The sequence below is a fragment of the Pterocles gutturalis genome, unplaced genomic scaffold (assembly GCF_000699245.1).
Source record: "Pterocles gutturalis isolate BGI_N339 unplaced genomic scaffold, ASM69924v1 scaffold10922, whole genome shotgun sequence".
In the NCBI taxonomy this organism is placed as follows: Eukaryota; Metazoa; Chordata; class Aves; order Pterocliformes; family Pteroclidae; genus Pterocles; species Pterocles gutturalis.
The window spans coordinates 1-11931 of record NW_010107994.1 but is presented as its reverse complement, the minus strand read 5'-3'; the positions used below and the strand labels follow the sequence as shown (position 1 = coordinate 11931).

The following is an 11931-nucleotide window of genomic DNA, read 5'->3' as shown; positions in this document are numbered from 1 at the left end:
CAAACCTGTTTGTTCTTGAGACCATTTTTATTGAGGAAGCATTTTCTGGGGTGGGCAGGGGAGGAGTCGTGTTTGGTGATGACTCTCAGACCAGAAGCAAGTGAGGTTTCCTCCCAGGTCAGCACCATGTTTGTTGGGGCCTGCCAGTTATCCAGCACCCCTGTGCAATGGACACTGCCAGCTAAGCCAGCTCCTAGGAGACATCATGCCGAGGCACTGCATCTCAGAACAAGCGTTTCCATGTTCATCTGAGTCAGAAAGGTGGGGCTGCAGCATCAGGTGGGGCTGGCGAGGCATCGGACCCTCAGGGGAGCTGGAAGGACCTTATAGCCATGATGAACAGAGCCCACGGACTGAAACACACCCCAGGGTGACTAAGGGTTTATTGTACCACTCTATGCTTCCCACCCCACTGCGTACGCATTACCACAATGTGACCCTGCCTCGCTTTCACCTGGCAGAGGCAGCAAGAGCCCAGAGGCTCAGGTGAGGATCCTCAGCTGCTTTCTACCCTCCAGGATCAAGATCCCACTGCTGCAGTAAGAACAAATCCCCAGACCCGTACAGAGCCATGAAGACCCCCCGCTTCCTGCTCCAGCATCAGCTTTGACAGCACCCAGCACAGCCCACCCAGAGCCTACGCAGCACATGGCAGCCAGGAGAGGCTCCTGCTCTCCCATCTCTTGAGCACAGAGTCAGCTGCAGCACACACAGCTCAAACAGAAACATTAGGAGCCACAAAAACACAGTACAGAGTCTAAGTGGCACCAACTTGTGCTGTTCTTTCACCCCCTATGAATTCAGCTTGCGTGCAGGATGTTGGCGTGATGAGCTGCTACTGACTGGGACAGAACAGTGCCAGCCACAGCAGCTATAACTCTTGCTCTGACTTGTCTTCTTGGCCATTAAATTAGCACTACAGACAAAGTACCAAATTCCAGTTGCCAGCACAGCTGCAGCTGTTTCAGCATGAACTGTTGGGATCAGGCTCTGTCTTTTGCTCTCTACCAAAACCACCAGTGGAAAGGACTGAATGCAACAACATATGAGGTGTAGAGGTCTGGATGTTAAGACTAGTACCACAACCTTGTTTAAAACCAGAACAAGCCAGCTGGCCTCCTCAGGACCACACAAGACAGGTATGGCAGAGCAACTGCCTTCCATACATGCTGGGAAGCTCCACCCCAGATTAGCTGCTTGGCCACAGGACAGCAGTTGGATAAGGTCACTTGCCTGATAACTGTTGTTTTGCCATTTGATTTAGAACATGTCAGCCTTTCGTAATATCCGTGGACATCCTGTTCCAGACCCGCTGCAGTGCCAATGGGGTCAGTCGCGCAGCCTGAGTCGGACATCCTGCCCAACAGGTCTGCTGCGGACTTTCGGAAGCAATATTTTCCTCCCGGGGTCACCAGATCAGGTATTTCCAAGGAAATGCTGATGCTCATCCTGTGTACATGACTGGGTAGCCCTCCCTTCCCACAGACAGGCGGATTCAGGGTGGATAAGCATGAGAGAAGCATTTGCATTGTTCTGGAGGCAGACGCTACTGTGCAGCCCCAGGTCCAAGCCAGGAGTGATTTTTGCCAGCACCTCTCCAAGCAGAAGAGTGCTTGACATGCTCTGGGAAGGACAGGGAGTCTCTCTCATGTCTTCCAGCCTTCAGCTACCTTTACCATCAGGAAGCTTTTTCTCATGCCTCATTAACTCTCCCTTGCTGTAATTTGACCCCCCAACTTTCCAGTGACCACTGTGGGTAAAAGTAGGACAGATTGTTTTTCTTCTTGCAGTAGTCCTCAAGATGTTCAGAGGTCCTCTCCTCCTGCCTCAGCTTTCTCTGCACACATGCATTTGTGAGATGTTGCCATAAAATCCCATGGCCACCCTTCCCACAAAACCTAGACAGTACAAAGTTTTATTTCTGGTTCAAAAAAAATAAATTTGCCTTCTAGGGCTCTTTTCCAAAACCCAAAGACATGTGGCACCTGTTAGATTTTCAGTTTCATCAGCAAGTGGGGGTATTTATCTGGGTATTTCTAAGTCACTATTTCTCAGTGCATACAGGTATTGCACCACTGATGACAACATGATTCTGGGCCCCCCTTCCTGCCTCACAAGCTGGCAGCCACTGTCAAGGACAGCTGTAATAATTGCTAAATAAACACAGAACCACGTCATGCCCCCAGAGCACTCACTGTTTACTCACTGTAAGGCTGGACCCAAGAGGGGGTACCCATGGAGACTAGGTGAGAAAGCTAACAGTGTGAGGAGTGCATTACTCAGCATCCTGCCCATCACCCCAATGTGTTTTTTTGCTTTTTGACTGTGTAAGCCAGTTCAGCTCTTGCCAGCAAGCAGCATACGGGCAGTCTGTGCAGTGCCTTGGGTTTACAAACTGGAGCACAGTGCTGGCTGCAAGGGAGGCAGCAGGGGAAAGGTAGGAAGTGTGCATGTGGCTCCCACCCACGTACTGAGCTGTTGTGGTAGGATCCCAGCCAGGAACAGCTTGGCTTTTTTAAGCCAAATAAAATTTTGTCTGTTAATTGTGAGGAAAACAATTGGAGTAGCTCAAACTTTTGTGGCTTTTTTGTTTTTTTTTAGGAGGAGAAAAGATACACACCAAGAGGGGAAAAAAAAAAAAAAAAAGTTGGCTTACCAGCCTCACCAGCCCCCTCAAACCCAAAGTGATGGGAGCCCGGGCAATACCTGGTCATTCCCTTGCACAATCTTTCATCAGCACAGATGGACACAAACCCCCTGCTGCTTTACCAGAAGCCTGACAGTGTCAGCCACAATGTATGGAGCAATGTCACTGCACAGATGCTCTCAGGCCTCCACCTGGTGCTCACGCGGGGACCCACTCCGGCTGTCACGCTCTCAGTGACATGACCTCCCCTTGCACGAGCAGGCAGCCGCAGCTCACTGATCCAATCTGGCAGGCACCTCAGGGAAAGGTGGAGAGAATCTATATCTGCCCTCCTTTCCCCCACTTAATTCTCAACAGGGTGGAGACAATCACACCAGTGTTGCTAAATCAGGCAGTGGTTACTCTGGCCCTCCTTGCCCTAAGGTAAGCATATGCCCGATATCGCTCCACATCCAACTTAACTGTATATTCTACATCCATTGAAATTAATGCTTCCATATTAAAAGGGCTGGTGGAAACAGTATTAGAAAGTTGATTTCCCAGCAGTGATACACCACTCCAGCACACCTAAGAAGAGCACATGTGGATATTGGCACAGCTCAGACATGACTCGCAGAATGATTACGTTTTATATGAAGCCCCATTTCAGTCATGTAACAATGAGCACATATATATTACAGACAGTAGAAAGCGCAGTAGTTCCCAGACACTTCCACACCAAGACACTGAACAAAAACACAGCAAAAATAAAACATCATTGCAGTCTGGGAATTTGGTTGATCTGAGATCTCTTGAATCACAGTCTTGACTCAGTGACAAAGTCACAATCCTATGTCAGGAGACCTGCAGGCCCAAGTATCTGCTTAAACAGGCCTCAAAAACTCTGGATGGGATTGGACATTTGTGTGATATTAAACTATTGTTTTGCTAACTGGTTACAGCTGTTTGTATTCAAACAGTTGGGGAGAAACAGTATTTAAAAGCTGGCTATTGTAGCCAAAACACCACCACAGAAATGAAAAGCAATGCTTTATTCCATTGCCTGAAATCCCAGCTTTTTTATAAAACACAATATAGTTCCTTAAATAAAGTAAAAAAAAAAAAAAAAGGCAGACTGTGAAAGCCCTTGCAGGGATGGGTAGAGGGTGTGGAAGGAGGAGAGAACAAGAGCACTTTTACTGCAATGCCCCATTTCCTTTACTCTCACTAGGATGACTCCCTGATGTAAGAAGAGGCACTCTGCATTGCATGCCAGTGTCTGCAGGAAGAATCAGGCCCTCTTATTTCATTACCTGGTGGCTCTAGAAAAGAACAGGAGAAACAACACAAATGCTTTGGGAAGCAGTAAGCTCAGTCTTGGCTCGCTAGTCATAAACCTAAAAACTGCCAAGAGACACGCACGAACACAAATATGTTGGCTGCAGAGCTGGCTAACCCTGCTTTTCAAAATGAGTTTGAGTAAATAAAAAATCATAAGAAAAAAGAAAAGCCATACAAGAAAACAAACTGCCTCACTTCCATATAATATTTCCATGAAGCTCATCCATTCAGCAATCACGGCCACCAACTCAGAGCCATTTTCACCCAGGGGAATAATTCAGAGACCAGCCTATTGCCACATGCACCCATATTTAATAATTTTCATGTGCTCTTTGCTCGCTCCCCTTTGCTTACCAACAAAAGAAAACATAGTTAAGCTCTTTCTTTCCCTGAAGAGTTTGTAAACAGAATGCTGGGAAGAAAACTCTGAAAAGACTCCATGGGATAAGACCAATGTAATATGCACTGCTGTAGCAGAAGTACCAAACACACATGTCAAGGCTGTGGAGCCACGTGGTTTTCATTTGAGATGTGTGGGGTGAACACATACACTTGCTGCCTTTACAGCATAAGCACAACAGAGGAAGGCTTTGTTTCAAAGCTGAGGGACAGCCTCCCTGCACACTTAAAGGCGAAGTTACAACGTAATGGGAACTGTGAGTCATAGCTGTGGGGCCCCTGCTCATAGGCACAAAAATCCCCTCTGCTGCAGCAGGCAAGGAGCTCAGCTTAGCAAAGAGTAAAGACGGATTCCAGCTCCTCATGGGAGAATGAAAGTGTCCAGGACTAGCAGCAAATACAAGGCCGAGCTGAGAGCATGTGTTGTGGATGACTTACAACACAAACACGTCCTCTTCAGACAGCATTTCTTCCTGTAACTCCTTCAGAGTTTCAGATCAGAATGCTGCACTCCAAGAGCACGAAGCAGCTATGGCTCAACAGGCAGGTGGGATGGACATCAGCCAGGCACCTTCAGACTGGCTGTTGACTTTGGCTGCAGAAGAGCATGGCCATGATACTTAGACTGAGCATAGACAGCTCGCTAGGTAGGACCGCAATAGAGCTGTATGTCCTTAAGTCACCTAGTGAGACAGATAATTTATGTCACCGTGTGTTACAGTAGGGGAGGGTCAGCTGATGAATTCCAGCTACCCTAAATACAGACACACCCATCTCATCCTTGTCCCTTCTCGCCTGGGAGAAAAAGATAAGAGTCTTCTTCAATTATATGAATGGGTTGCAATCTGCAGTGCAGAAGTGGCCGTACTGCAGAAAATCCAAGTGTTTTCTCTCACATTTCCAACAGTCCCAAGGTCTTTGGTTGCTAAATCTCCAGAAGCCTTTAGAAATCAAACTCTCATCTGAAACCAGTGGCAGTCAGGTATCTGAATATTCAGGAGGAAATACCTTAGGATCTAAGCATTTTGGGTGCAGATACATGCACAAGCCCCACTGGGAAGCACTACGCTGTGAACATCAAACGTCACAGTTTAAGCTTGAGAATGTCTCCTTAGCTCCATCTCTCATATGTATTAACATTCTACAAGAGCTTAAAAAATAGGGGAAAAAAAGAGGTCTGAAAAAGCAATACAGTCTCCCCCCGCTGCCTACACACATGGCCTGCGCTGAGCCTGGATGGTTTCTGGCAAGTCTTTATCTACTTTGTTTTGAAAAGCTTCCAGCAAAACTCCGTCTCTGCCTCCCAAGGCAGTCTAGACTACTGCTTAACTACATGTACCTGTAGAAAGGTCTCTCATCACTGCATGTGCTTTCTCTAAAACAAGCTGTAAGCCCTGCTGGGATTGTGGCACATGCAGACGGTACCTTGTCTTGGGGAGCTACTTCCCTCCTCCTGAGCAGCGTGGGACCCTTTTGCTCCCACTCCTCAATCAGGCACTCCCCAAGTATCACCAAATCCTCTGCCATTTGGAAGAACTGAAAGCAAGGCACTCTGAAGCTGATTTTCATTGTTTCATTTGGGCTTGGCCACAAGCTCTATCTTTTCAAATGACAGTGCCCACCATCCCTTGAGGCAACCCAGAGAAAAATGCGCTTGGTTACACAGGTGGCTTGGCTTATGCCTTATAGCTAATGGCACTTTTCTGCTCAGGCCTAAGAACCTTCTCTACGTGCTCTTCCCCCTGGTTTCAAAAGTGAAGGAACAGTACGTTTTCTTTTGCCAGGCAACTGAAATAACCATATGAATCAGAGACTGTGCCTAACAGGGCTTAAATTCTGCAACAGTTGGCCTCAATGGTCCTCATCCTTGCCAACACCATGCTTGGTTTTTCCAAGCCACATGCATGGCAGTGGGGTGCATCAGATGTTTTCCCTATAAATGCTGAAAAAGCATCTCTGCCTTGAGGCAAATATCACCGATATAAATAATGTCCTAGATCAGCCTGAAAATCCTGCCTCTGAAAGAGGGATAATAATGAAAGACGGTGGGGGGAAAGGAAATAAAGAGCTTCATTTACACACAGGAGGATGGCAACAAACCAGCTCTCACAGCTTTGATCGGGACTGGCTGGAGGAGAATGCCAGGAAACACTGGGAGCTGAGCTTTGCTAGAGTAGAGCAGAGCAGCCGTTTGAACTGGCTGGGATGGGAAGAAGGGGACAGACACCACCCAACACAGACACAGATCCAGAATAAATAAGAAAATTAAAAAAAAAAAAAGTCACATGGAGTACATGAAGTAACAGGTACTCTGAGCTGTAGCAGGACATTGTGGCAGCCCGGACCGCTGCTCTGGTGGCTCCCTCTGCCATCAACTCCAGTTTTTCCCTTCCCACCACTGCTACCCGCAGAGCCTCTCATCACACACTCACAGAGCGGCACTGCCAGACATCTCGGTTCACCCAGCAGTTCCACTTTCAGTGGGTTTTTCAGGGGTTTTCATACAAACATGAAAATTCTGCATATTGCTGGCTTGTAAAAGCCACTATTTCCCTTCAATCCAGCTGCCTCTGCTGTCACCCTTGATCATCAGGAGGTTGTCCAGGCACTTCCAGGCTATTGCTTTCCCTCCAACACCTGGAAGAGGGGGGATCTCGGGCTTTCCCAATCTGGGTAAGGTACCTCTGACAAATTCTCCTGCATAGCAGCAAATGTGGCAGTAGGTGCTGTCAGCAAAGCTTGGACCTGTTGGTTCCCTTCTGCCATCACTCTGTGACTAGACCCCAACCGTACCAAGCAGTCAGATAAAGGCAATTTTATACTGAATGCCAAAAGAGAGAGGCTTTTAACACAGATCTTCTAAACTAAAGCCATTTCCAAATTAAGCCTTCTCAATATTTCTACTTGTGCTTTGAAGTGCTGTCTGACCCTTGTTGCTGGGAATGTTTACTAAAATATGAGCTACACCACTTTCTTTCTGGCATTTCTGCTGCAAGGCTCGAGATCCCCTGGTAAGAGCCCATCACGAAGCTTTTTTAAATCACATCAAATCTGGAAGGAAGAATGACCCCTGGAGCACTTACCTGCTACACGACTTTGCAGGTGTTCATTAAACTGCACATTACCACTATCACTGTGATGCAGAGAAAACTATATTCAGTCCCTCGCTGCTGAAGCACAGCCAGGAAGTCTGCAAAACACAAAGAGAACGAATGAGGAAGTTCAGGCAGAACATGGGTACATAATGCTGTTATCTAAATTAGGGATTGATTAAAAAAAGATTAACTCAACCCCTTACCTAATAAAATTATGACAAAAGCTCAAGAGATAGAAATAATCAGCTTTAAAGTGATCAGGGAGGAGTTAAAATGCTGCTTCTCCCACGGGAAAGCATGCAAATCACACAGCGGGTCTGTGAGCGTTGCAGACATACCAGCAAGTGAACTCCATCCTCACCCACCCATCCTCTCCTTTTAAAATGAATTAGGGTCAAATTAGCAGCTGCGTAAGTGCAAGGGCTGGGACAGTTTAGTCTGGGATTGGTTTGTCTCAGAAAAGGCATCTAGCTGCTGTAAGTAGCCTGCGAGGTAGAAATACTTGCTCGGGGAGCTGGGTTTAGAGAGCTAATGTGAGAAACAGAAAATGCAGGGGAAGAGGCAGGAAATAAGTCTACGAGCATACAGGAAGACATGAAACACAGAACCACAAATGATAAACTACTGTATTTTAGGCAACAGAAGTTAAGAAACTTTAGGTGAAACAGGAAACAAAGCGAAGTCCTCCGAGCAGCGGCAGGAGTGGATGGGCCCAACGAGCTGTCTGCAGGCAGATAAATGAGCCCTTATCCAGCTGCACCCAAGTGGGCTGGGCAACAGGAATCCACCACTTTAAACCCTCTGTTGTGATGCAAAGGATGATGACATAATGAACAGCCCCTTCCGTGGGCTGAGCTGGGCTTTGGATCTGGGTCCTTTAAGGGCTCGGTGTTATGCTGACATGTCCCTGCTCTCCTGAACCCCTTCACTTTGACAGTGGTTGGGGAGGGGATGGCTCAGCCCTCCCTCCTCCCACATAGCTGCTCTGACCATATCGTGTGTACAGTTTCACTTCTCTGTTTCTGTCTTCAACTGTGAGGCCAAATGGGGCAAACAGGCTCTTCCCCATCCTCCCAGCCTGCAGAGCTGCCTGTGATGCTCAGCCAGCGCCACGGCAACGCCAGCAGTGGCACAGCGAGTGCAACATAGCCACAAGGCACCCCAGACCCAACAGGGCTGGATCGCATTGTGGCTGTTGCTGTGGACGTTTGCCTGCAACGCCTGGTTGCCATGTAGTTGCCTAGACCCCACACCCAGCGCCCGTTGGGCACAGCAGGCGCTTCTGCTGGGAGGAAAGGAGTTACGGAGGGATACACAGGAACGGCTGCTACTGGACTTACACGCTCTCACTTGTTAAAATAATTTTTAAATCTCAAAAGAGACGGTTTAAGTCAAGGTCTTCCACTACTATATGTGTACAGATGTTGGAGAGACCTTGACAGAACCTCAGGGGAAGGTCTAAGGTGGCGACAAGAAGGTCCCTCTCTGCAGTGGGTGTGGCTGCCCTGCACACTCACCAGCTGGCACAAACCTCCTCTAGCTCCTTGGGGACAGTCCGAGCAACACAGCACAGCGTTTGTTGTGGGTCAGCCCTATAAAGAACCTCCTCACCATGCCAGAAGTGAAACCTGACCCTGCTCCAGTGAACTTCAGCAGCTAGTCTGGCCTTCAGGTCATGGTGGTAAAACCTGTTTGTTTTGCTGAACCACTGGCTAGAAGAGCCCAGGTGGGCTTGCACACAGCAGAGTCAAGGTTGGCTCAGCCAACTTCGCATGGCCCACGTGCATGTGGAAACCAAAATAAGCTAAAAAGAGAGCCCTGTCGCAGCTGCACCCCTGGCCCAGCTCCCCGTCCCTCAAGCTGCTGGAGGCTTGGCTACCTGCCTCCCTTCCTGTTGCCTACGCTGAGGGGTGAATGGGCAGAACGTTTTGCTTACACAGCTGAGCCCACATCCCTGGAAAACCTGGAATTCATAGTTGGGCACACGGTGATGCTGCCCAGCACACACCCTGCCCACACTCCCTCCCTCCAGCCTGAAAACCAGAGTCTCTACCTCTCTCCACCACCCGGCAATTATGTGTGTTGATGGAAAATATGCCGCCTGGCAGCAAACCTGCTTTTCCCCCAGTATGAATGGATTATAATAACACTCGGGAGAGAAAGAGCTGGCCCACCCAACAGCCCATTTTAAACAGGATCTGAGGGAACAAGCCAGGAACTTTTTTTCAGCTCCCTCCTCCATTGCACCATTGCTATGGATTGCAATTGCAATTCTGCAGAGCAGAGCATGCAGGACAGGACAGCGGGGAGACTGAGGCAGAGTCTCTTCATGGAGTTCATATACTTTACCAGTGCTTCGCAGAACAACTGCTTCTTAATGTTCACCTTGTTGACAGAGGCTGAATTTAGGTTATATTTTGCCAGAACAGTTGTTTTAGAGGGGATGCAGATGTAGCAGGAGAAAGCAATACAACTGGAAAAATAAACTGCTCCTTTTGCTGTGTATCCGTTGCACTCAGGGAACTGATTTAAGCTATCAGGGAAAAAAATAAACAGTATACCACAATGCAATTCACTAAATGCATTTCTTGATATCGCGCTATCTGCATTAATTTCTTTGCAGGCAAGCTTCAAGACACTAAACCAAGAGTCAGCAGATAGACAGTCACAAAAGCCAGGGTAAAATTGTCCTTATGAAAACCATACAGTTCTGCTTAAAAAAGGAACTAAGACATTAGTTAGATCAGCTCATGGAACACCAGTGTTAGGTTTCTGCGGGTCAGATTCCCTCCCTGTGTTACTCATTGCCACGTAAGAAGGATCAGAAGCACTGGCATCCCTCTGAGACCACCATGCAACAGAGACACACAGGAGCCCTTACTGCCATAGAGAGAACCAACAAAGGGGAGCAGGACACGCAGCTTTGGTGGCCCAGCTTGCCAGACAGCCTGAAACAATCACACAGGAAAAGCAAAGTCCCTTAGTCTCTGATCAGGGCTATTTAGTCTGACCTGTAAGGAGAAAAAAAAAGTAAAAAAGAAAAAAGGCTCTTCTTCATATATTATAATGCTCCAAGCAACAAAAAGAGGAAGACAGTTAGGTGGGGAGGGACCACCACCTAAGCTCTTGATAAACAGGTACAACACCTTTGGAGGGCAGATGCCACTGGTGCAAACACAGATCACTGCATTCTGCACACCCAAGTTATGCAAAAAAAGTGTCATCTACCAGCTGGGAGACAAGCAGGCCTTAGGGATGATCCCAGCACTGACATCGACTCTCTGACCTTTGGCAAATCAATTCACCTCCCTCCACATCTGTGCCAATCACACTTAATCTGTCTATTTCCCATGTAGGAGCAGTGCAAAGCATCCATTGTGCTGAAAACAAGATTGAAGAGAAAGTTTTGAGTTTTCATTCTGAATTTCTGTGTTCTGCTTTCCTCAAGGACTGAAGGAACCACTTTCACATATATTATGGAAAACTGGGAGCAGCAGGTTTTAAAAGCAAGTGGCTATGAAGGTAGACAGAATCACTCTAGACGGAGCTGAAGAAGAGGATTACCATAATCACTAAAGCAAACTTAAAAAACTCACAAAACAAACCATGGTGCACTGCAGCTGCTCTCCCATCCAAGTGCTGCTTGCCTGACTGCTCAGGCCAAACACTCATGCCTGAAGGAGATGCGCTGGGTATGGTTTAGGCCTACAGCACTCATTAAAAACACATTAATAGTAATATTCGCTTAGAGACACTGCTGGTGTTCATCTTGCCTGACCACATAACAGACACCAATAGCAACATGTCCAATTTTCCTGAAGGATTTTAATATGGCAGTTCCCAGGAGAACTGCTTGAGTGGGAGAGTGCTCCCTTCACTCCAAAGTGAAGATGGAGAGGCCACTAGGGCTCTGGTTCTGTGCCTCAGTTTTGCAGCCCACGACTTGCAGTATCTCAGTCCCAACTTGCTCTGATGAGAGCTACAAATATAACTACTGGACATCTTCAAAAGGATGTCCACACACACAAACAGCAGCTGTACTAAAAACATCACTCCTCTCTGTACTTCTTGGAGAAACATACTGTATTTCATAAGAGCAAAAAAGTTTTCTAACAAGCTAAGCCCAAGCCATGTAATACTGAACACGCAGCAAAGCCCAATGATGCATCTTCATGGGCTGTCCGTGCCTGTGATCACCACTGGTGTAAGGACCGCACGCGCTGTCAGCACCCGCAAAAAGAGGTGTTTGGAGGGTCTCTGTTCAGCAAGACTCCATCCCGCAGAGGTTCCCCATGTGCTGCACCGAAGGCTGCTTCAGCCGGTCCTGCTGCAGCTCACGGGGCCCCTGAAAGCTAGCTGCCTTCTGCTCCCTTCGCTTGCCTGGGCTGCTGGGAAAGGATGCCCGAAAGATCCGTAGAAACTTGGGTGGGTCCAGTAACCCGCTCCAGGGGCCTGATCCGGCCCGATACC

The 11931-nt window shown here is 47.8% G+C and overlaps 1 protein-coding gene across 1 annotated transcript in view; it reads right to left on the bottom strand.

Annotated features, from left to right (window-relative positions):
• The window catches only part of ITPRIP (inositol 1,4,5-trisphosphate receptor interacting protein), a 16468-nt gene extending 8977 nt beyond the window's left edge, over positions 1-7491 (bottom strand). The window contains 1 exon segment of the mRNA XM_010072469.1: positions 7450-7491. The gene's annotated coding sequence lies outside the window, so the exon portion shown is untranslated.
• Positions 7492-11931: the final 4440 nt, after the last annotated feature.